This window comes from Ambystoma mexicanum, chromosome 5p (assembly GCF_040938575.1).
Source record: "Ambystoma mexicanum isolate Mex_15411 chromosome 5p, UKY_AmexF1_1, whole genome shotgun sequence".
NCBI lineage: Eukaryota > Metazoa > Chordata > Amphibia > Caudata > Ambystomatidae > Ambystoma > Ambystoma mexicanum.
Genome location: NC_090930.1, coordinates 560,444,348 through 560,469,618, shown reverse-complemented (window position 1 = coordinate 560,469,618; position 25,271 = coordinate 560,444,348). Strand labels below are relative to the sequence as shown.

The 25,271-nt window shown below is 44.3% G+C and overlaps 1 protein-coding gene across 7 annotated transcripts in view; it reads right to left on the bottom strand.

Annotated features, from left to right (window-relative positions):
* The window catches only part of PCDH19 (protocadherin 19), a 255,401-nt gene that overhangs the window by 189,816 nt on the left and 40,314 nt on the right, over positions 1 to 25,271 (bottom strand). The window lies entirely within an intron of this gene.

The window sequence follows — 25,271 nt, the reverse complement described above, 5'->3', positions numbered from 1 at the left end:
ATGTGTGTGCGTGTAGGATACTAACAGAATTGGGAGAGGAAGTGGCTGCTGGCAGAGCTGCCGCCTTGTGAATCTTCATTGTCATGCTTCTGGGTGCTATTGCATGGAATGTGCCCCTGAAATAAAGTGCGGGTCATGTAAGAAATGTCTGTTTTGAAATCAAAGTGATATTGCATTGATTCTTTTGGCAGACACACATACTGAATGTTAGGGTTCAATAGAAGTGAGGCCATTCGTTTTCCTATCCATGTAGATACTTAGATAATGATGCCAGATAAGGATACCCTGAGCCAAATAGAAGCGCCATGCCCAACACCAGGTCTGTCTTTGTTCTCAGTCTGTTTTTAATAAACAGCGCATGCCCCATAACTCTGACACATAATTGTACCTAAAAGTGTCACTGAATGGAATTTACATAAACTATCCACCATTTTATGAAGAGAAGATCCTTATATTGATCCTATGTTCTACAGACAAGTGTTTTCCTGGAAATCATTTTACTACAATCACACATCCAAAAAGAAAATGTAAATATGAAATATATGTTGACAATTGAGGTGAGTAGATAAAACAAGAGTATATTTTCTAATTCATTATTGTGATAGGTGTCTCTGACTCTCTTGCATGTTCTGATCCAATCATCAAGGATTTCTAAAGCCTTCCTCCTTGATTCTACTCCTCATTGTGAAGTGTCTTCGTTGCAGTGCTTAGTGTCATGTGCAGAGGACCAGGTCCCCCATGAACTCTCTCCGTAATGACATTGACAACATAAATCCAGCTATTAAAATCTGGACACGCCCACCCGCCCCCCCATGTATCTAAGTAATGTCTAAACGCTGTAACATCATGCTTATATGCAACACTGTTTGGGTGGGACCAAGCCTGAGTTCCCCTTTCCTAATGACTTGACATACTGAAGAACAATGGTCTGGGGTATTGCCCAGCGCTATGCCAGAGGTTAAGATGAATTCTAAATCTTCCAGCCAGCACCTCTTTGTATTGCTTAAATACTACCCTCACTGTGGACTCAATTTCCCTACATACTTAAAGATAATAACAAAGACTGTGAGCAGACTCTCCTGGGAAACCATACTGTGTTTTGCAGGTCACATATGGATGGCCATCCTGATCCTTGGAGTTATTACGGACTAGGGGATGAAAATCAGGTTTTAAAGAGAGACACGGCTGCTATCCAAGACATCTCAAAACCCACGTGTGCCCCTTGATGGTAAGATGTTATGAAATATGGTGAATCTGATCCATAGGACCCAAGTCCTCTTGATTTCTAATAGATATCTGTCTAGAAACAGCATGGTTGATTGCTTTGTATTATCTCTGGCACTGGAAATAATTTGCCATGAGTACAGACACTTAAAATAACTCATTTTTTCATCTTAGTGTTTACAGATATTCGATATTATCTGGACTCTTACAAGCTGAAACAAAAGAGAAATGTGGCACCACACCAGTTGCCACGCCTGCTGTTATGCAATGTTTACACAGGTTTGGGGCTGTATGACCAATTTTAAAACCCAGGTATAGCTCGAATCCCTGTGTTCTCTATGGGGTGTCTTGCATTTGACACTCTACGTTTTACATTATATGCAGGGTTGTTGACAAAACATTCGATACTCTCTATGGAGCCTAACTTCAGTTAAAACACACTTTAGGGAGTAAGCATGGTGCGATGAAACCCCATGGCAACACAATTCTAGGAAACTGAATAATTATGATGAGACGTGGTTGAATCAAGGGTATGTGACTGCTTAAGAAAAAGTGTTATTTATTTTGCAAGTGCGCTGTATGAATGCAAGGAACCATGACTGGGGTTGGTTATGGGTATCTTTCTAATGTGTAATCCTAAATAAAAAGGTGCAAGGTTATGGGTATCTTTCTAATGTGTAAACCTAAATAAAAAGGTGCAAGGTTATGGGTATCTTTCTAATGTGTAAACCTAAATAACAAGGTGCAAGGTTATGGGTATCTTTCTAATGTGTAAACCTAAATAAAAAGGTGCAAGGTTATGGGTATCTTTCTAATGTGTAAACCTAAATAACAAGGTGCAAGGTTATGGGTATCTTTCTAATGTGTAAACCTAAATAAAAAGGTGCAAGGTTATGGGTATCTTTCTAATGTGTAAACCTAAATAAAAAGGTGCAAGGTTATGGGTATCTTTCTAATGTGTAAACCTAAATAACAAGGTGCAAGGTTATGGGTATCTTTCTAATGTGTAAACCTAAATAAAAAGGTGCAAGGTTATGGGTATCTTTCTAATGTGTAAACCTAAATAACAAGGTGCAAGGTTATGGGTATCTTTCTAATGTGTAAACCTAAATAAAAAGGTGCAAGGTTATGGGTATCTTTCTAATGTGTAAACCTAAATAAAAAGGTGCAAGGTTATGGGTATCTTTCTAATGTGTAAACCTAAATAAAAAGGTGCAAGGTTATGGGTATCTTTCTAATGTGTAAACCTAAATAACAAGGTGCAAGGTTATGGGTATCTTTCTAATGTGTAAACCTAAATAAAAAGGTGCAAGGTTATGGGTATCTTTCTAATGTGTAAACCTAAATAAAAAGGTGCAAGACCAAATCTGAGGTAGAGCAGAACTCATGAAAGGAGCGGTTACACGGAGGTAGGAGAAATGCCCAGCGAACAAGAAAAGCGCTCCCTACAGGATCATATACTGAGGCTAATCCGAAGTTTACCCTGCACTAAATAACAGCGCTTGGAGTGAGCAGGGCAGGCAGGGAGTGGACAGCTTCCATCTTGAACCCAGGAAAGAAGGTGTTATGCACAACATGTAAGGCTACTAACTCTCTGCAATAGTGCAATGTGTGAAGACACCATAAGCAAAGCTAGTGACAACCTCTCCTACACCTTTATCTGCTCTACTCCCTCCCTTGGTCAGTAGAGCAGGCATGACGAGTGCCCACCTCACACCATTCTCCAATGCCATGTGGATTATTGTTTCTCTGCAGTGAAATGGAACCAGCATTAGGTATTAGAAGCCGGTGAGGGGCAGGGAATGGTGATAGGGCAACCTCATTCCACGAGGAGCAGTCTCAGGGACACAATCTGGATACTGTTTCTTGAATAACAAGTGTCGGGAGGGCACTGATGATGTCAGCAGCTTAATCAGTTCCTAGGGGGGGGTCTGTCAACTGGATTAATGAGTGCCTTCATATTGTCAGGGCACTTCCGTGGATAACACATAGGGCAGTGCGCCAGTATATGCCCACTCGCCTAGAAACAGCGGGCCCACATTTGGAATCATCGAGGAGCATTAAGAAATCTTGTTGCCGTGACCCTCTTGGAAACCATCTCAATGGCAGGAAGAAATAACAATACAGATGTTCCATCACTCTCAATATTAGCACCTCCCCCAGTTTCAGATACTTAAAGAAAAGACCTTCAGCGGAAGTGCTGGCCCACAGAGTGGAAGAGAGTAAAACCATAGACACACCAGGCTTTGCAGGTGTGTTAAAAGGTAAGACAATATAAAGACACTTTCTGTCTGACTAGATTCCCTTCCCAACCGTGGCCTACATGTCATTTTGTCTCTGGGCCAAGGCACTGTGGGATCCAATGTTTTGGACGGGGCTCCGAGAGGGAGTGTACGCAGATGTGTGGGGGAGGGTGATCAATCCATGTGAAGGTTTAAATTGTCTAATGGGGAATCTTAGAAAATACCACGAGTGCATAAAAGCAGCAGTAACATATTGCTCTTATTAAAATGTCATCCGCTTCCAAAGCACAGCTGTTAGAGGAATGTTTGATGTTTAGAGAGAGTTTCTTTTTTGCTTTTCTTTTCTTTTGTGGCTGTTTGTCTTTGGCCTCTGAAAGGGCTTTTTTTGGCTTGCCTTCAGAATCTCCATACAATAGCCACACCCAACAACAGGTGCTGAAAAGTGCTTACCACATCATGCACCAGAAAGGCATCCATTGTGTGGGACTATTTCAATGTAATCCACCCCTGACATACAACTGGCCTCAGTTCCCAGTGACTCTGATTGAACTTAGATGAAACGTTACACAGCATGCCAGGTGACATTTTACTGAAGAGAGAACAGAACATCTGCGCTTACATTATATATGGCCTTGCTTTTCTGACACAATGAAAGGCACCCTCTTTGACGTAAAAGCAAACGTTTCCATACAGCTCATGTCTTAGTCAAAGAGCTACTCACGTAGACGCTGTTTCATTTATTTAACATGGGGTGCATCTTTTCCAGAACGTTGTCTTTCGAGACAAGGCTGTCTAGCTGCACGAGTGAAGAGTTGGTCTCTGACATGAGGGTGGCCTGCACTTCCCCATTTCGACGCCTGCGGCAGGACTGACTTAGCCTTTCATCCTTCTGAGATTGATATATCGAGTTCCATTCAAAACTGTGCAATAACACCGCCTGTTACTACATTGCTAGGAATCTAGAGGAGTGTAGCATGAAGCACTCTAGAAGACCATGCTGTCATTGTTATTGTTCCCTGCCTTAGGTGCATGGGCCAGTCCTCTACTTATCGCCTGTTACTACATTGCTAAGAATCTAGGAGTGTAGCATGAAGCACTCTAGAAGACCATGCTATCATTGTTATTGTTCCCTGCCTTAGGTGCATGGGTCAGTCCTCTACTTATCACCTGTTACTGCATTGCTAAGAATCTAGAGGAGTGTAGCATGAAGCACTCTAGAAGACCATGCTATCATTGTTATTGTTCCCTGCCTTAGGTGCATGGGCCAGTCCTCTACTTATCACCTGTTACTACATTGCTAAGAATGTAGAGGAGTGTAGCATGAAGCACTCTAGAGGATCATGCTGTCATGGTTATTGTTCCCTGCCTTAGGTGCATGGGCCAGTCCTCTACTTATCACCTGTTACTACATTGCTAAGAATCTAGAGGAGTGTAGCATGAAGCACTCTAGAAGATCATGCTGTCATGGTTATTGTTCCCTGCCCCAGGTGCATGGGCCAGCCCTCTACTTATCACCTATTACTGCATTGCAAAGAATCTAGGAGTGTAGCATGAAGCACTCTAGAAGACCATGCTATCATTGTTATTGTTCCCTGCCTTAGGTGCATGGGCCAGTCCTCTACTTATCACCTGTTACTACATTGCTAAGAATCTAGAGGAGTGTAGCATGAAGCACTCTAGAAGATCATGCTATCATTGTTATTGTTCCCTGCCTTAGGTGCATGGGCCAGTCCTCTACTTATCTCCTGTTACTACATTGCTAAGAATCTAGAGGAGTGTAGCATGAAGCACTCTAGAAGATCATGCTGTCATGGTTATTGTTCCCTGCCCCAGGTGCATGGGCCAGCCCTCTACTTAACGCCTGTTACTATATTGCTAAGAATCTAGAGGAGTGTAGCATGAAGCACTCTAGAAGACCATGCTATCATTGTTATTGTTCCCTGCCTTAGGTGCATGGGCCAGTCCTCTACTTATCACCTGTTACTACATTGCTAAGAATCTAGAGGAGTGTAGCATGAAGCACTCTAGAAGATCATGCTGTCATGGTTATTGTTCCCTGCCCCAGGTGCATGGGCCAGCCCTCTACTTAATGCCTGTTCCTACATTGCTAAGAATCTAGAGGAGTGTAGCATGAAGCACTCTAGAAGACCATGCTATCATTGTTATTGTTCCCTGCCTTAGGTGCATGGGCCAGTCCTCTACTTAGCACCTGTTACTACATTGCTAAGAATCTAGAGGAGTGTAGCATGAAGCACTCTAGAAGATCATGCTATCATTGTCATTGTTCCCTGCCCTAGGTGCATGGGCCAGTCCTCTACTTGTGTTTGATCTTTGCAGACATGGACATCATACTCTCCGTGGTGCACTCATGACAAAGTCTTCCTTTCATTTCACTAAGATCGCATAAGAAGTCCTCTGTTCATATGTTGGCATGTTGTTATTCCTTCCAGCTCATTAGTACGCAACCTATAGTATTAGCCCCATGGAGGAGTGCCCCACTTTGCAGTTTGATGCTTTATTTAGCAATTATCCATATCATATGAATTACATTTCTGTTGCCCACTGTTACCGCATAACGGGGCACCCACTCACATGTGTCTGTACTAGATTAAGTGTGTGCATTCTCATCTTCCTGTTTCAATAGAGCACTACACATTTCTTTTTTAAAAAACATACATGTTCTACCGGTGTTTTAGTTTGCACCACTTTGTATTCTTCCAATTACCAAGTAACTGTTTCAAAGTGTCAACCTTGTTCGACCGACACACATTGGCCATCCTCTTAGTGTTTTATGGGCACAAATACAAAATCCCATTTTCACTTGTACGCCTACTACACAGTAAACATCTTCTATTCTTACTAGGTGAGAACTTAATACACGTTCACTGGATTGGCTGGTTATAACAGGTGTTTATCAGCTATTTACAATGGGGATGACACAAAGACAATAGCAGATTCCAATCATGTATAAGTTACTTCCACACCTAATGTACTCCTCTTTTCACTAAAAATAGTAATAATCATTTGCTGATTTATAAAGCGCTTCCTTCTGGATTCATAGCGATTCCAAGCACCTCAATAATCGCATTTACCATTATTACCCACTCATGGTACTCAACTTATCAACCATAGGAGGTTGAAGATCTGAGTCACCAGATCGGGGCATCAGCGCCATGCCACATTTCATCATCCTGTTCCCAAGAGAGTTGTGTTGCACTTGAGCTATCCTCTCAAATAAAAGATGTGTTATCAAGAGATAGTAAGAAAGCAGTATCAAATGTAATAATATAATAATAATAACAATAATAATCATCATCATCATCATCATCATCATCATTCTAGATCAAATATGATCTAGAATGCATGCATAGTGCTCATTGAAAAGTGCCACAAGTGCACCTTTGACAGGAAGAGTCCACGGGTGGTCAATTCTGGAGAGTGAGTTAGCTTTTATCAACCATAGACTTCAGCTCCATGTCAATTCATTTGAGAGATACAGGTACTATTCTTTTCGTTAAAAGGTCAAACACTGGCCACTGAAAATTGGTTTTAGACGTTTAATGAAGAAGTATATTTCTTCTCCTGTGCTTCTAGTCTCCTTCTAGCCCCTTTACCTTTCAATACTCCTTTGTTTCTCTGTTTTCTATCTATATCAAACTTAATTACTTGGCTAAACCATTCGTTTCCAAATATGTAGAGAGATTTGACACTAAGTACGGTTCCCAAAACCACAAACAAAATACCTCTACATTAGTGTAGCATGACAAATATAAAGATTGGAAATAGGTGTACCCCCCAACTGCAAACATATACCTTCAGAAAAGATTGCCCTGATAGATGGCTGCCCGCTTGGCCCCACGCAGAACCTGATTCCAGCACGATGGCTGCACATCTGCATCCCTATGACTGGCTATAATGCACACTACCCACGTTCCCAGAGCTCCCATCCTTCATCTTTGTGTTAGCTGCCAAGTCATTTACAGCCAGAAGCACACATCTGGGGTGATTTGGATGGGATCCAATACTACCAATACATTTTCAAACATATTGAATTGACACTTCTGAGTAAGGAGCACAGCCATGTCATGGGCAAATGACGAAGGGATGCAGAGAGCTGGTCAACAAACTACTGTAGACACTGGGCAGCAAACTGCATTCAATGCAAGGTGTCTGGTAATGTGGAATTGGGTACAAGATTGGAACTTCAAAAACAGAAGAAGTTCATCCCACATGTGGGAAGCATGGGGAGGTGAGTAGTGCGCATCGGGTAGGCTAACAGGTAGAGGAATCGCCCCAATATAAAGGCATAATGAATTCCCGTGGGCATGAGGATAAAGAATTCCATGAGCTAAAAGGGCTTGAAAGTACATTAAAGTGTAGAAAGTGAACCTGGGGAGATGGCATGTACACATGAGTTGTTCAATAACATTTCAGGATGTTTTTAAATTTTGATATCTGTTGTCACTGCTTAAATGTGAATCATATGCTGTTACCAAAATGTGCATAGAATAATCAAGTGTTGTGTACATCCTTAATGGCAATTTATCAGAAGGTGGATTGGAACTTTTACTTTCAAAGTGTCACACCCATTAACGTAATGTTCCAAATAGATATAAAGGAACAAAAAAGTACAGAACAGGTTTGCAGCCCATGGTGATTTCTACTGATTGACAGCTGAGACTTTGGTAAATACTTTCCATCAACACATTTATTAAGATAATTCATATCCAGACAACACTGAATCTCACAACCGAGTATTGTAATTGTAATTGGTTATTTATAACATGCTTAATACCCAAAGGCTTCTAAGCACGGACCCGGGGATCGAACGCGTTGCCCCTGACCTATCCTCCCGAGTAACCTCTATGTAACCATATGCACCATCAAACTTATGCAAGGGTGGTTGTCTGTCAGGTTGTCGCTTGCCATTTGCTGCAAGGCTACGGTCATGAGGCATGCATTGTGAAATGTCTCATCCACGACTCCAAGAATATTGCCTAAACCTGAAGCAGCGTGCACCTCGCATTCTGCCGTTCCCACAATTGCAACCCTCTCCTTTTGGTAACCTGTTCTCCACCCTCCTGCTGCAATATTTCCTAGTCCCTTCCTGCCATGCCACTTATTGTCTTGGGCCATTTCCATTCCCCCGACCGACATCTCCTCTTTCTTACCTGCATCAACTTCGCCACTATCCACTTATCCCCCTGCAATTCTCCTCTCGCTGCCTCATTGATTTCATTGCTCCTTGCCCTCAGCTCATGCTTAACCCTCACACTCTACCTCACACCCCCTCATCCTTCAGTTTATGGCCAGCCAAGTCAAACATGGTGACGGACATGCACCTGCCTGTTTGCACACACATGCACATGAAGGCTTGTCATTGTCCGAAAATGATTTCAGTCGTTGTGGAATATTCAACAAGTGACAGAGCATGAAAATATGCACCGAACACTCAAAGAAATATCCCTAAATATCCCTAAAGCTCCTTGTCTATACTTTTCACACACATTACAATTCTAATACCAGGAAAATATGTGTCTGGGGCAACACAAACCCTCTAGTAAAACATAGTCAGATGGTATACTGCACACAATGCACTGAAAGTTATGATGAAACTAGGAGCTTAGGTCGTAGCTCTGCGGGGGGGGGGGTGCATGGCCCCCATGATGAGCACCTACAATAAGCAGCTGCTGGTGTCGAAGCAGTGAATCCACAAGGTTCCTTCAGTGTGAGATCCATAGAACCCAAAATAAAGTCTGCGATAAATGAGAATAACATGCACCTGGAAATCAAGTGACGTTGTTTGTTTCCCTAATCATATGGACTATTCCGCTGGATGATAATGCCTTCTCAAATCCCCGTCCATGAAAATGTTCCAGAGCTCGTTTGTCATTCAGCTGGCTGCTCATGTTTTCAGACTAGATGAGATCATGGGTTATGCAAAACTGCTTTCGTTTAAATGTACATTAAGACACATGGCATACATAATGCTATGATGGGTTATTTTTAACATGCTTAATAGCCAGAGGTTTCTAAGTGCGGAACCGGGGATCGAACCTGTGTTGCTCCATGCCGTCTTGCTTCTAAGGCGAGCAAGTTGCCTGTGAGCTATCCTCCCGAGACGAGGGCATCCTCATAATATGCCCTATATAAGTGTGTTTGTGTGTTTGTGTGTGTGCTTCTGTGCACTCAAGTGCTCACATACCGAACGGGTGTTGAAACATACTCAAATAACTTTATCCAAGTTACCTTGCAAATCTGTTTTTAAAAAAACAACTATTAATTAACAGCAAATAATTTAATGGAATTATTTTTCTCTCTCTCATTCTCGGGCCTTGTTTTCTGCCCATACTCTATTTTCCTTGTCCAGCCTTCCCCCTCCTTTCTTCTTTTGCTCCCCTCTCCCTTTTCACCCACCAGCCATTCTCACTTTTGCCTCGTTTTCTGCCGCCTTCCCCTGTACCTCTCTACCTCTCTCTTATGATTTTTCCCTCCTTCTGCCTCTTTATTCTCGCTCCTTTTCCTCTCCCAGCCACTCTCATCTTGCCTCTTTCACTTCCTCCTCCCCTCCATCTTTCTATCTTCTCTGTCTTTCTGTCTCTCCCCTTTCGCAACAGATTCTTTTCAGATCCCGACCTCCTCCCAGCCTCTCTCATTTGCTCCCATCTTGTCTCTTTCTCCCTCTCTCTGCCCCCCACCCCACCCCTCCTGCGGGAATGTCGGCAGTTCATATTTCCTTAACAGCTTTTTCATTCCAGTGACTTTCAATGCGCAGCGGAGCGCCATTAGCCATCCGGAAAGCGAGTCCCAGTTGGACGCCGCACCAGTCACCGAGTGTGTAAGAATGTCACAGGTGTGTCTACTGCTCGCTACAGCTCGAAATAACTAAATAACTAATTATTCCGCTTAGCAAAGGAACACCGCGCAGACACACATCAGCGTAAACAACCAAGCTGCTGTCTGCTCACACGAGAAACTGACTACGGAAGGGGAAATAACTAAGACACAGAGCAAAATGGAGGACTGCTGCCGAGCTCAGCTGACTCCCGCCCTTATGAAGACACATGAGAGAAACCGGTGAAAACGAGCGCTCGCATTTCCCTGTATTAATCTCAATCTGGTCCACACAGCCTGCTAGTAATTACAGAGGTGCCCAGCGCCCCACTTCGCCCTCGTCCTCCGGTTAATGTACCATGTCAGCGGATACCTCGCTAGAACAAGCCCCGAAAAATAAAAATGTTTCAGAGGCGGTAATTGGCTCGGCTACACAGACTTTTCAAAGCGCCGAAGGAACAGGTTCCAGGCTGTTAGCCCGTAGGTTGTTACAAGACCAGTGAGAAATATTTCTTCATTAAATAACTTCACTCTGCAGGTGCAACGTGGTGTGTGCATTGAGCGGCACCAGCAAACAAGCCGAGCTTTTGAGAGGGGCTTTTAAGAGGGGCGCTGGAACACCCAAGCGGGAAGCCACAGGCAAAGAGTCTTTACATGGGGCAGAACTCCTGCTTTTGTTCAGTTTACAACACACTTTATATTACGGGGGATTGTGCCTCATAAAAGCCACGGGTTTATGAGCGCCCCCTCTATTTGTGCAGCTTTTCCAAAATCCCAGCAGGCCTTTCCCGCAGCGAGGATGAAACAATGGGGACTGGAGGATTGGGAGTTTGCTGGTGGTCTACCTTCCCGTAGCGTTAACAAGTGGGGAGGGTTCAATACAGCAAGAAAAAACGGCACTGTGTGGGAGTGGCAAGCCTCACGGGGAGCAAGGAAGTGTGAGTTTTGCACAGCAATCAGGAGTTGTCAGGGTAAAAACCATGTGATGGGGCCTTTTGCTAACCCAAAACAAGCCAGCACTTTCCCCTCACTGCATGGTGAGCAAAACTCGGGATAGATTCAGGAATGTATGCCTACAGAAAAATATCTATGCAAATCCAAATGCACGATCACACCCGGTTTGTATAGTGTAATGCCCGGGGAATGTACACGAAGTCTGTGTTTACATTACAGCTAGTCCTGATTGAATAGCCTTAGTGGCCTGCCACCCAATCCCAGAATTCATGGATGTTGAAATGTGTTATAGTCCACGATTATAAGCCTGATTTGCAAAGCGCTTCTCAAAGGGGTTTTCTCATTGATAAAGGCTTCTGTAAATTAGGCCCTGTGGGCGCTTCCCGTGTATACACCCCTCCCGAGCAACCACAAGCAGACCCTCACCGCGCTTCCCCAACCACTGCTCTATCAGAAAGCTCCACCTGCGGTGGAATGGAGCTATTTTCTGGAAGAAGGTTAAGGTGGGAGTTTAACACCTTAATAGACCACTGCCTCAACAAAGGCGTGGCTCAGAAAAAAGCTCACATTTATTGCAACCCATAGGACAAAAATAATGTCATTTTGATGAACTAGCCCTGCCTCAAAAAAACAGAACGTTAGGTCGGTTGCTGCTTGAATCCCGAGCATCGCTGGCTGATACCTCATTCTTGTACCTGGACAGATGACGAAGGCATTGTGCAACGCTTGCAAGCTGTGGTCTAAGTGAGTATTGTAGGTTCTTGTTATCAAACGCCTTGTCCAGTGTGGGTAAGGCAGGTGAAATGTGAGTGATCAATAGCCTTGCTGCATTAGCAGAAACGATGATACTGCAGAAGTATCATCTACTCTATACGACTGCTGCACCATGAGAACAAACAAATAGAGTCTAGACTTCTGAAGTCAATTTCCATCTTGGACCCAATGGCATGAATTTGAACACACATTTAAAAAGACGTGCATGAACATTTTTCCTGGCATAAGAATCAAGTTCAAGATTCATAGATGTATAGAAAATGATGATAGAATATGAATAACCATTGCAGGCCCAACTTAGTCTCCAGCTTTGCCCTAAATGATACCTAATTCATAAAGCCTTTTGAGTCCCGCAGGCATTTTGAAATTTTGTTTCTTTGATACTCATCCTTATTGCATATTCTGAAATGTAACATTCACTAATGGATAATGCATAATGCCCCTGTCAAAAGCAAAGCCAAAACTAATCATGTCTTTTCAAACTGGCCCCACTTGGTGTCTCTGGAAATGTGTTAGATTTAAACACAAGCACTCTGGGCAGAGCCCTCACCGGGTATTTGTCCCACTCCCCAGTAGAGGTGGTTCCCTAGAAATAGGAGGATGAGGCTAGCAATCAGTGTAAGACTCGCTACAATTGGAATAAAAGCTGCCCCAAGAAAAGGGGTGTTTTCATCCTAAAATGCATTGAAAAAAGACTTCTTCAGCACTTTCAAATGATCCTAAAGTACAAGTAATATGAACATACGGCCTTGCAATGATGAGTAAAATAGTGCTCACTGTCCATACGATGCAAATGATTCCTTGTACATGATTAAAACCCAAAATGGGAATACAATGCAAACATGTCCTCACAATGATCACAACCATCCTAAACTGTAAGTTGAAAATGCTTCCTTCAATTCTGGGAATGAACCTAGACGTGAGTAATACAGATATACTGCACATGAATTCACACTATGGTATGAGTATAACTGGATCACTTCCTTACAATAAATGCAATGATACGAAACTTGACTAGCATGGATATACTTCAGAATGCTTGACGCGCTGGAAATTACCCCACAGTGTGAGATTGAAATACATAATTCCGATTTATGCTTCAGATGGCAGCAGCGTATTATCAACTTGGAGACATGTCCTTTCAAAGCTTGGTGTGACCCAAATGTGTGAGTAACTCTGGCATCTTTCCAAGGCTTGCAATGCTCCCAGAGTGTTAGTAAAAAGGGAGTACTCCATTACAATGGAACATTCATCCCAATGTGCCGGGAAATCAGATGCTGCATCAACACCCAGTATGCGGCCATCCAGTAGGGAGGGCAATTGGCTGATGAGTAGGGCCATTGTCTAAAACATGGTTAATAGAGAATATCCTCAATGTCACCTTAGGTTGTACATGATGGTGGGGTAGAGAGCAATGTAGAACATGTCAAGAAGATGTACCCCAAAACCTACTACCTTTGGTTTCTGGGAACTTGGGGTTGGGTGTCAACCAGCAGCAGGAAATCCCTGCTCATAATCAGTGAACATCAGTAAAATAAGCAATTAGCGTTGAGCAATGGCCATAGGAAAAGGTATTATCAAGAAAATCAACAAGAGTCATAGAATGTTATTTCCAAAACAGCCGGCAGGGAGGAATAATGAATCCCAACGAAGACTGCGTCAACAAATCACTGCTGACACAAACCCACTAACACGCCATCCAGCCCAGCAAATAATACATGCAAGCGAAATCCAAATACTTCTAGGAACAGTCCATGCAATGAGCCTTCTGCCCTTCAATCACCAGTACCAAGCGTGTTTTATAATCAGGCGCTCCATGTCTAATGATTGGTAACCATTTACAGAACCTAACGATTTAATCGTGTTATTGTACATCGAATAATTTCAGGCAAAAAACCGTATTCAAGAGAAAGACAGTTCAGAAGACAATCAAAGGTTCTTTTGCATTCTGTTCAGTGAATCATAAGATCCAAGTCAACAAGAGGGATCTTGGACCAGTGGATTAAGAGACGGGGATCCCTTAGAACTGTAATTTAACGGGAGAACAGCGTATCTTTTTTTGATGCTGCTCGGTCCACACCCTTGAAAATAATTGTGGGTGAGCTCCAGAGCACAAGGCATGAGAAGGGTTATGAATTACTCTAATTAGCCCAATTCATAGGAAAAGTTGCGACACGCACTTTGACTGCATTGCCAAGAAATTCTTTCAACTGGCCATCGAAATAAATTCTGGATAATTACCAACCAAGCTCACTAAGCTCTTTGGTGCCTATAATTAGTGTTAGAGGTCGCGCCACGAGACTGAGTAAAGCCTGGGACAATGATTATGTGAAACACGCACCATTGTTCCCTGAATCTGGGGCCAGTGGATAACATCTATGCTGTCTGTGTTGACCCTTTCTGGTCCTTAGACCGGAACTGAGAACTTGGTAAGAAATAAAAGATAAACTTATGTGTAATGAGCTGTCAAATGGCCCAATTAGGAACTCTGCTCTTGGCAACAGATTTGAATTTCGAAAAATAGATCTTGCCTATTGAAATTGACCCATTGTGAATAAAATGAGATCTGCCGCAGAGGAAATGAAGCAAGATGATGGGTGATACAACAAAGCTTTGATGATAAGCTCGGGCCCTGGCTCAACAAAAAGCTCTCTTAAAATTTTATAACGCGACTCAACAAAATGTTCAGTCAAAAAACCCTGGAATGGCGAAAACATCCTCTCAGAAGGGCCGTAAACATGGCACCACTGGTCTGTGCCAACAATTAGCTCCTTTATGTTTTAATGACGGTCTACACTGCGCCGTGTCTGGTTCCTGGGCATAATGCAAAATCTATATGCATTCAGATCCTCCGATCTTGGCAAAAGCTGGAACTATGTACTTGAAAGTCAATACCGCAATCAGTTACTGTCCCTGACATTTGCTCATCGGTTGCATCCAGGGGTAGGGGTGCGTGCCAGGAAACACTGAGTCCGGGCAGCAGGAGGCTAATCGGGGAAACAATTTAGCAGAGCAGGAAAAAATCTCTTTTCCCAGATGCAAATAACCTCCTGGAGGAAGAGATTTCTCATCAAACATGCATTGCTGTTTGCGTGTGAGTGTGTGTTATTTATTAGAGGTAAACACGTTGGTGCCACAATGTTAGGATTGCAGGCATCATTTGCATCAGTGTATGAAAAGAGCAGCACTACCATACTCTGGTGCACTGGCAGCCTGCATGGCAATACTCTGAGTTGTAAACCACATGCCTTTTCAATCCCAGCGAATTGTGCTGGAAATGATCAATCTGCGCATTCAAGTAACATTGTGTATCTTCCTCCATCATTTCTGTCTTTCACTGGCATTTGACCCAGTGCTTAATTTGTAAAATAATAAGTGCCAGGGCTCAATATTTTCTAGCATACCCACAACACATCAGGATGGTAGCTTTCGGCTCACTGTTGCCACGGCCCACAGATGCTCCCCTCAGTGTCAACATCTATGGGATTAAAGCTACAACTCCCACTAGCCAAATGAGGTGGATGGATGTTCTGACTATGACAGATGTGTGATTTATCAATTCAAATCAACACAACATAAAATAACATATTTTTTGTGCCCTGATATGAGACACACGTTTAAGTGTGTCTTTAAACACAATCATTGTTAAAAAAAAATTCCCTGATTTTATAGATGCTTCTTAGGAGACTGACAGTTAAAATCATAAAGTTGCCAGACAATACATTCCAGGGCTCAGAAAGCACTTAGAAGCAACGGGACTTCTTGTACACAGTAGGTGACTGGATCTATTGACATGATATTGATATTGATATTTTATTTCTATTGCGCTCATACACAAGTGTTTCAGAGCGCGACAAGGCAAGGGAAGGGGAACAGGGGAGAAAAAAACAACGATCTTACTACGCCCAGTGACATTGAGAATGTGCAAGTGCATGGGAGAGGGGGAGGGGAAAAGTGCATGTAAGGGGGAGAAGTGGAAAGTGCGAAGCAAAGGAGAAACATAAATATAAATATAAATAAATAAATATACAAATAAATAAATAATAAAGGCAACAGACAGTGGTAGTGCATCCAGCAATTGGCAAGTGCTGGGTTTAAGGCAGCAGACAGGGTAGGTCTGATAAGTACAGGAAGAAAAGGGGGAGGACTGTATGATACAGATACAGACCCCAGTGCAAGGGGTGGCCCGGAAGCAGTGCGTGAGGGTGTCAGGGTGAGCAGGTACCTGGGACCGAGCACAGAGGGTGGCCAGGTGCACAGTGCCAAGAGAAAACAGATCAGCAGGGGAGAAGGGGCGCGAAAGCAGAAGCAAGGAGGAAGGTCTTGAGATGCTTCCGGAACCGGTGATGGTTCTCCTCAAGTTTTAGAGTGGCAGGGAGGCTGTTCCAGAGGGAGGCCCAGCCAAAGACAGAGATCTACCCCAAGCCCGTTTCTTTGAAAAACGACAGACACTGTGTGATATAGAGGTAGAGGAGTGAAGAGCTCGAGAGGGGGCGTATTTGCGGAGGGATAGCTGAAGGTATTTTAGACCAAGGCCCCAGGAAGCCTTGTGGACAATGCAGAGGGTTTTGAATTTAATCCTTGCATCCACTGGGAGCCAATGGAGAGATTTCAGAGCTGGAGAGATACAATCCCAGGGTTTGAGGCCAAGGACAAGACTTGCAGTCCTGTTCTGGATTAGTTGCAGAGGGCGGATAGTAGAGGCAGGTAGATTTAGAAAGAGGCTTTTTCAATAGTCCAACCTATGGAGAACCAGAGCTTGGGGGACCATGAGCTTCTGGGGAAGGATAGGAAAGGCAGAGTACTTCTGAGGAGGTGCAGTAGGAAGTTTGACTTTTTAAAGACATCAGAAGTCTGGGCGGAGAAGGAAAGTGTAGTGTCAAAGATGACCCTAAGGATCTTAGCCTCGCAGGTGGGGGTAAGAGGAGGGCCAAGGGGGGCGTGACAGAGAGTGAGGGGAAAGGATGGTGAAAGTGCGCAGATGAGGAGGATCTCCATCTTGCTGGCATTCAGACAAAGATCATTGGCGGCACACCAATTTTGAATGGCAGTTAGGCAATCAGAGATGAGAGAGGGAGAGGAGGTGGCCAAGGGCAGCCTGAAAATGAGTTGAGTGTCGTCAGCGTAGCACTGGAAATATGAGCAGAAAATGACAATGCAGTGGGCGCGAGTTGCCAGATGTTGGTTGAAAAGCCAGGGTGAGATGTTGGACCCCTACGGAACACCACACGTAGAAAGAAAGATAGATGAAAGGAAGGACCCAAGTTGGACCTGGGAGGGTCAATCAGAGAGGAAAGAGGTCAGCCAGGCCAGAGCCTGATCAGTGATATCCAGGTTATCACAGAGACGGTTGAGCAGGATGATATGGTTGACCGTGTCGAAGGCAGAAGACAAATTGAGAAGGATGAGGACAGATGGAATGTTAGTGTCAATGTTGGAGAGCAGATCTTCAAGGATGTTCAGGAGAGCTGTTTCCGTGCTTCTGGCGGCTCTTAAGCAGACTGGTGGTCATGGAGACATCCAACAGAATTGGAATGAAGCTTAAGCTGAGAGATGGCCATCTTTTCCAGGAGTTTGCCCAGAAAGGGATTAATGAAAATTGGGTGATAGTTAGCCGGACAAGAAGGATCAGCTGTGGGTTTCTTGAGATGAGGATGCACAAGGGAGTGCTTCAGATGGGAGGGGAAGTATCCTGAGGCAAAGGAGTGGTTGCAGAAATCAGGAAGGACTGGAGCGAGGGTGTTAATGTGGTCCTTGATGGTTTTAGAGGAACAGGGATGAACTTTTTTTGACAAGCCTTTCATAGATCGGACTTGTCTAGTGACCTCATTAGGGGAGAAAAGAGGAAAGGATGAGAAGGAGGGTGGGGGGTGGCTGAATGAGGGTCAGCAAGCACAGCCAAAGAGGGCAGAGGAGGGATAGGGGTGGAGAGGGTTAACAGGATGTCCTGGGTTTTTGAGATAAAGTGCGAGGCAAAGGCAGTTCAAAGAACCTTGGGTGTCAACAGGAGGGGTAGAGACTGCAGTAGGGTTGGCCAGCTCCTTGCAGATTTTAAAGAGTTCGACTGAGTTGTTAGATGATGCAGAGACACACGCTTATAGGTGGACTCTCTTCTTGGTGAGGACAGAGAGTTGGTATTGCCTTTGGAGCAGGCGACAGGGCAGTTTGTCAGAGGATGAACAAAAAGAAGCCCTCCATTTCCTCTCAGCCGCCCTACACTTAAGTTTAAGTGTAGCTAAGTCGGAGTCATACCGGGAATTGCACTTGGCTTTGGATTTCAGATGGATCCTCATGACAGGGGCAAGAGCATCAAGAGTATCAGAAATTGAAGAGTAGAGCAGAGACAGCACTGTGTCAGGATGTGAGACAGCCAGAGGTGGAGGGGGGGGGGGAGAAGGTGGCAGCGAAAGTCTCAACTGACACACGCTTCATGGGTCCGATGTCCGAGAAGGTAGGTGGCAGTGTTGGGGTAGGCTTGACTCGGGGGGAAGAGAGGGATAGATGAGAGGAGAGGAGGGAATGATCGCTCCAGGAGAGAGGAGTGGTCGGAGGGATGGAGAGGGGGAGGTCAGAGGAGAAGAAGACATCGAGTGTGTGCCCTGCAGAGTGAGTCGTTCCAGAGGAAAGGATGGACAGGGAGTCGCAGATATCACAGAAGAGTACAGAGAAGGAACAAGGGGAGTCTAATTGAATATTGAGGTCACTGAGGAGGATAAGTTAAGTGGTAGAGGCCAGGAAGCAGGAGGAGAGGTCCGCCCACTCAGAGAGAAATTAGGTGATTTGACCAGGAGGCTGGTAGATGGTAGCCACAGTAAGAGAATGGGTAGGAGAGAGAGAGAGCCTACAGTCAAGGCATTCAAAAGAGGAGTTGGTCTGAGTGGGAATGATAGAGGCAGGAATCCACTCAGGAAAGATCAGGGCACCCCCCCCCCCACCGGACCGGGAGGATCTTGGTGTGGAGAGGATCTTGTAGCCATCAGGGAGGAGAGTGTCAAAGCTTGTGACAGAGCTGGCCGCAAACCATGTCTCAGTAAGACCAAGGACATCAAGGTCTAGTTCTTCTAGGAGGTGGCAGATGTCAGAGGAGTGTTTGACAGCAGAGCAAGAGTTGAGAGTGGCAATATGAAGAAGGTTGCCAGCCTTAAAGACCTTCCGGGTAGGGGTACAGATCAGAAGTACGTCCTGCAGAGGAGAAACAGCGCTAGGAGGGGCAGGCGGAGGAGAGAGAGGGCAAGGTAGCCAAGGGGAGAGAGGAGGGAACAACAGGAGATGATAGGAAATTGATGAGGCGAGGGAAGCGCCTGTCAAAGAGAAGGAGATTGGCCTGAGTGCCTTGGACCATGACAGTGCCATTACGGTAGACATTAATGATGACTTTAGAGGAGTCGAAGGAAGCCATGAGCACTTCCCATCGAGTGCCCCCATTAATGAGAGAGGAGGAGATAGGTCAGAGCACAGAGATCATATGATCTGGCGAAGGAACGACAAAGAGGATGTCGGTGAGGGTCTGTCTGGAGGAAGCATTGGAGTAGGTGTTGGCGATAGGAAGACCAGGGTTAGAGGCCAAGATATCCTTTTTGAACTTCTTCCTACCAGACTTAGTGAGAAGGGAAGGATAGTCAATAGAGAAGCAATTGGAAAAGATAGGAGAAACAGAAAGAGCAAAGGGGGTGGAAGCGAGGAAAGGATGGAGAAACTGGGGGGGGGGCTAAGGCAAGTATGTGCGGGACAAAAGAGTGAGGTCAACAGAGAAGCAACAGTATACAAGCAAAATACAGAGAATTTAGCAAAAACAGCAAGATTTGACTTTCTAGCAAAAAGCAAAAACAGCTAGATTTAACTTTCTAGCAAAAAGTAAAAACAGCAAGATTTTATAGGAAAAGGAATCCTATGTTCAAATGATTGCCCTGGCACGTAGGAGCAGTGAAGAGGGAGGTGTACTTTTTAAAGAAAACTATTTAAAGTTACCAGACTGTAGGCCCAATGTGTGGCAGGCAGTGCTCAGGTGTGGCAGAGTTGAGAACCACTGGTGACAGTGATGGGTACAAGGTGTTTTCTGCTGTTTTGGTGGCTAGGTTAGTAGCCATATTGGTGTGGTTCTGCTGTCAGGTTGTAGTTACGTCTGTTCCTGGGTTCCATAGCGGATGTGCATGTGTCCTTTTGTGTGTGTGTGTGTGTGTGTGTGTGTGTGTGTGTGTTTGTAGGTGGGTTACTGTTGATTTTCTGTGGGATGAAGGTGTGTTTTGTATAGGAAGGAAGGGATGCATGTTATGACTGGTTTGTAATTCCCTTCCACCTGAATGCATGGTCTGAGTGATGTAATGAGTGGAATGTTCTGTGAGTGTCTGGAATGTTGGAGGTTGTCTGTGTGTTCCGTCCAGGAAGTTTGACGTATGTAGCCTGGGTGGTAGGAGCCAGTGGGCTCTCTGTGCTTCCTTATAACTTCATTTAAGCTAATGTACTTGATGACGACTGAACCTATGAAGTAACTGAATAAAGAAGCCATAGGAACGTCCCTGCTGCCTCCGGAGTTTACCTTCATAACACAGACAAATGATCAAGGGGTGATCAGCCAACCACAGATTTGCAATTGAGTGGAGACCCAACAACTACTTTGCTCTGTCTTGCAAGCCAATTGCCTCTCCATTGCTGAGAGACACCTGACTCCAATTTTAAACAGCCTGTTCCGTGATGTCTGGGAAGTTATGTGTGGAGAGTGACATCTGCAAATGGAATAATGTTCAGAAAAGGCTGGCACGGCAGAACTATGGGTAAAGCCCTGTACAGACTGCAAGTCAAGAGCAGGAAGGAGAGTGGCAGGTTGGCAGACTGGAATCACTGTTTCCAAATGTCACTTCATGCTATTAAAATATGACTGAGTTTTCTCCACCAGATCATTAAAACTCAAAGACGGCAAGGCTATGTAAATAGCATACAAATCCTATTATGTGGCTTATCTCAGTGTTCCCAATAAGACATCATTTAGATTTCTACCACGCGAAGGAAGGCACACGCAAGACCTTTTGTTTCTTCCAACTAAAATGTGGAACTGCCCAAGGCACACGTTTGTTCTCAATGTATCATTGTTTCGGTTGCTAACTCCTCACAGATATGGATCAGGGGTACAGACCCAATCAACATATTTACACATTCATAAATGAGATTTAGATTGTCATATGTTCACAGCTGCTAAAAAATGTAACCAGAGAATGGTTTGAATTTTAAATATTGGCTCTGTTTCATGAGTTTCAGTACATCAACGTCAATCAGACCGACATTAGATCGGTCTGCAGTTCCATGTGTCAGAGACGTGACGGAGAGAGAGAGGGGAGCGGCAAGAGTCTTTTTCTATGCTATGCATTATGCCAAAATCAATGGTTTTTCTCAAAATGATTTAGCACGGTCTGTGGGATACCTTCTTTTTAAGAAAAGAATTGGACTTGACCATAAGAAGTAAAAGTGATATGCCCAGGATCATAGAATGTGTCCAGAGGGGAAGCCATGATTATCCCATTCTTTCCTTCTCAGAATAGTGTTCAAGAAACACCGAATCCAAGCCTTGTTATCGCACTTTCAAGTATCAACCACTTCCATGCTGATTGTAACTACGTCTAACAAACTACCAAACATCGGCGTTTAGCATCTAGCCTGGTCGTTATTTTAAAATTCTCATATGTAGTCAACGTTCTCATTATCACAGCGCACATGTTGTCAATAAAATGAAAAACATGAATGCTGGATGCATATAATTAAAGGTGCCCGAGCATACATAGAGATACCCGAGCATACATAAAGGTACCTGAGCATGCATAAAGATACACGAGCATACATAGAGTTTCCCGAGCATACATAAAGGTACCTGAGCATGCATAAAGATACACGAGCATACATAGAGTTTCCCGAGCATACATAAAGGTACCTGAGCATGCATAAAGATACACGAGCATACATAGAGTTGCCCGAGCATACATAAAGGTACCTGAGCATGCATAAAGATACCCAAGCATACATAGAAATGCCAGAGCATACATAAAGGTACCTGAGCATGCATAAAGGTACACGAGCATACATAGAGTTGCCCGAGCATACTTAAAGGTACCTGAGCATGCATAAAGATACCCAAGCATACATAAAGATGCCCGAGCATACATAAAGGTACCTGAGCATGCATAAAGATACCCAAGCATACATAGAAATGACAGAGCATACATAAAGGTACCTGAGCATGCATAAAGGTACACGAGCATACATAGAGTTTCCCGAGCATACATAAAGGTACCTGAGCATGCATAAAGATACACGAGCATACATAGAGTTGCCCGAGCATACATAAAGGTACCTGAGCATGCATAAAGATACCCAAGCATACATAGAAATGCCAGAGCATACATAAAGGTACCTGAGCATGCATAAAGGTACACGAGCATACATAGAGTTGCCCGAGCATACTTAAAGGTACCTGAGCATGCATAAAGATACCCAAGCATACATAAAGATGCCCGAGCATACATAAAGGTACCTGAGCATGCATAAAGGTACCCAAGCAGGGGCGTTGCTAGGGGGGGGCTAAAGGGGCTATAGCCCCTGATCTTTTGGTTGTAGCCCCGGATAGAATCTCAGGAGCTACAGCCAAAAGACTAGCTAGCCCCCAGTCCCAACAGTTGTGACATCAGCTTAGCCCCGGGTCTTTTCCAGACCTAGCAACTCCCCTGTACCCAAGCATACATAGAAATGCCAGAGAATACCTAAAGGTACCTGAGCATGTATAAAGGTACCCGAGCATACAAAAGGTCAATTGAAAGTAAACTTTAAGGATACAACATATCAGTGCCATCAACAGAGAAAAAGGAGATTAATGTGTGTTTCCATCTAGATTAGTGAGTGTAGTATGATAAGATGTAAATAGAGACCTGATAGGCAACCCCTGAAAGGGCTGAAGCGTGCATGAATATAGTAAAGGTAGAAACGGGGTCGGGGCACAATCTATCCTCAATTACCATTGAATGTTTTTTTAGTAACTTGGGAATCATAAGGAGGTCTTTCCGGGCCAATCCAAGCTACATGAAAAAAGCCAGCATCATGTTGCTTACATCCAGGCAGATGTCGAAGTGGGCGGGAGCAGGCGGGAGCGATGCTCCTATACTTTTTTATTTTTAAGTTTTACTGTTCCTATACTTTTATTTAAACAAGAAACCGTTCTGGAATAGTTTAGTTTTAAAATAAAAGTGTCGGAAGAAGTTGAAGCTTGCACTTCAGTGCACTGCACTGAACATTCCTTTAAATAGCAGGTGTGTTTGTTTGGGGGTTTGGATTGTGTGTGGGAGGGTGTGTGGATCGGGTTTGTAGGGAGCGGGTGCAGGTCAGCAGGGAACATAGCTCCACTACTTCTTTTTGTACACTTCGACCACGGCATCCAGGACATGCCTCACTCAGAGTCGGGACGCAATTCGTTATCCTAAAGGAAGTGTAATAGCTTTGGTGTATGAATTTAAAATGAAAAAGTCTGTATTTATTAACGAGATATGTTTAAATTGGACACAAATGTCAGCCCTGACCTCAGCTTCGATAGTCACCCCCGAGGAGGCCCCCCATTGGCGTTCAGATGGGCCTATGCACTTTTCGCCACATACAATTTCACAACAGGCCGTTTTCGCCAAGCAGCGGCCCGTCGGGGAACAACGCATGCACTGCCAGCACATCCAGGAAGTGGGGCTGGTGGTAGCAGTGTAACAGGTGAGGTAAGTAGGTGGTTTGGGGAGGGGTAAAGATATGTGTATGTGTGTGTGTGTATGTATGTGTGTGTGAATGTGTAACATGTTGGGAACGGGAGGGTGGGTGAGGAGTCCAAGAGTGGCTTCGGTGTTCCATGCAGAACAGAAGGCATGGAGTGTGAGTGTTGGTTAGAGGGGGTCACAGGGGTGTCCCTCACATTGGGAGATAACAGGGGAGGGGGCGCTGAGAGGGAATGTTTCCCTGCAGCGCTGAAACCGGACTCAGCAAAACGAGTTTCAATGAAATCGGCATGTGGGCAAGCATAATCGAACTGTTTAGATAATTGTCGATGATTGCGACAGCTATAAGCCAAAACTATTGCATTAGAGTACAGCCAGGGAGGAATGGAATATGATGATGGACACACAGCCTGCAGGTGCTGTTTGGTTATTTCCCTACCCATTGACCGCCCACGACCATGCTAATCCCTATGGCCATTCACACCCAGTTCCTACCCCTCTCTGCCCAAAACACCTCCTCCTGGGAACTCTTTGAGCTTGCTTTAAACAGGCCTTACCATCAGACTTTGCACTCAAAATGCCTGCCAGTGTTTTTTAAAGCCGTCTTCTGAGAGTTAATGACTTAATTGAAATTGTAAACCTGCTACTGGTGTAATAAAAATGTCTTAACCAGGTCTGTCTTCAGCCATTCGATGTGTAAGAACTCTGCATGTCCTTCACTGAAGTCCTATTAAAAACAAGCATTAGCAAATCCAACAGGTGTGGCTTGTGTATTAGGCATTTGACAGGTACTGCTATTAGCGGCTCAGGTACTCACACCATTTTGCACCAGCTACCATCAATGGCCAGTTAATACCACTACAGCTGTGCCTGGCAAGTGCCTTTCCCATGCCTACACAAAAGCCCATTCTCACCCACAGCACTATTTTGCACATGGAGGAGATGCTTTTACACGTCTCCTGACCTCGTCTTCTATTGTTAGCCTCAAGGTTGCCTCTTTTTGGCATTTAGATAGTTGCAGAAGATTCATTCATTATCCACTGAAGCACTATTCTATGCATGATGTCGATGGCTTTACATGTCTCTGTACCTCATCTTCGATAGTCACTCCCAAGGCTGCCTCTCATTGGTGTTCAGATAGTTGCAGATGACTTGTTCTCCACTGAAGCACCATTCTATACATGATGTCGATGGCTTTTTGGCATCTCTGGACCACATCTTCGATAGTCACTCCCAAGGTTGCCTCCCATTGGCGTTCAGATAGTTGCAGATGACTTGTTCTCCACTGAAGCACTATTCTATACATGTTTTTGATGGCTTTACGCATCTCTGCACCACATCTTCCATAGTCACTCCCAAGGGTGTCTCCCATTGGCATTCAGATAGTTGCCCTTGCTTTGTTCTACATCACAGCATTATTCCATATATGATTGAGATGACTTTACAAGTATTAGTTGCTTGTGTGTAAGATCTGTATCCATCATAATATACTGTGCATCTCCTTCCTGTT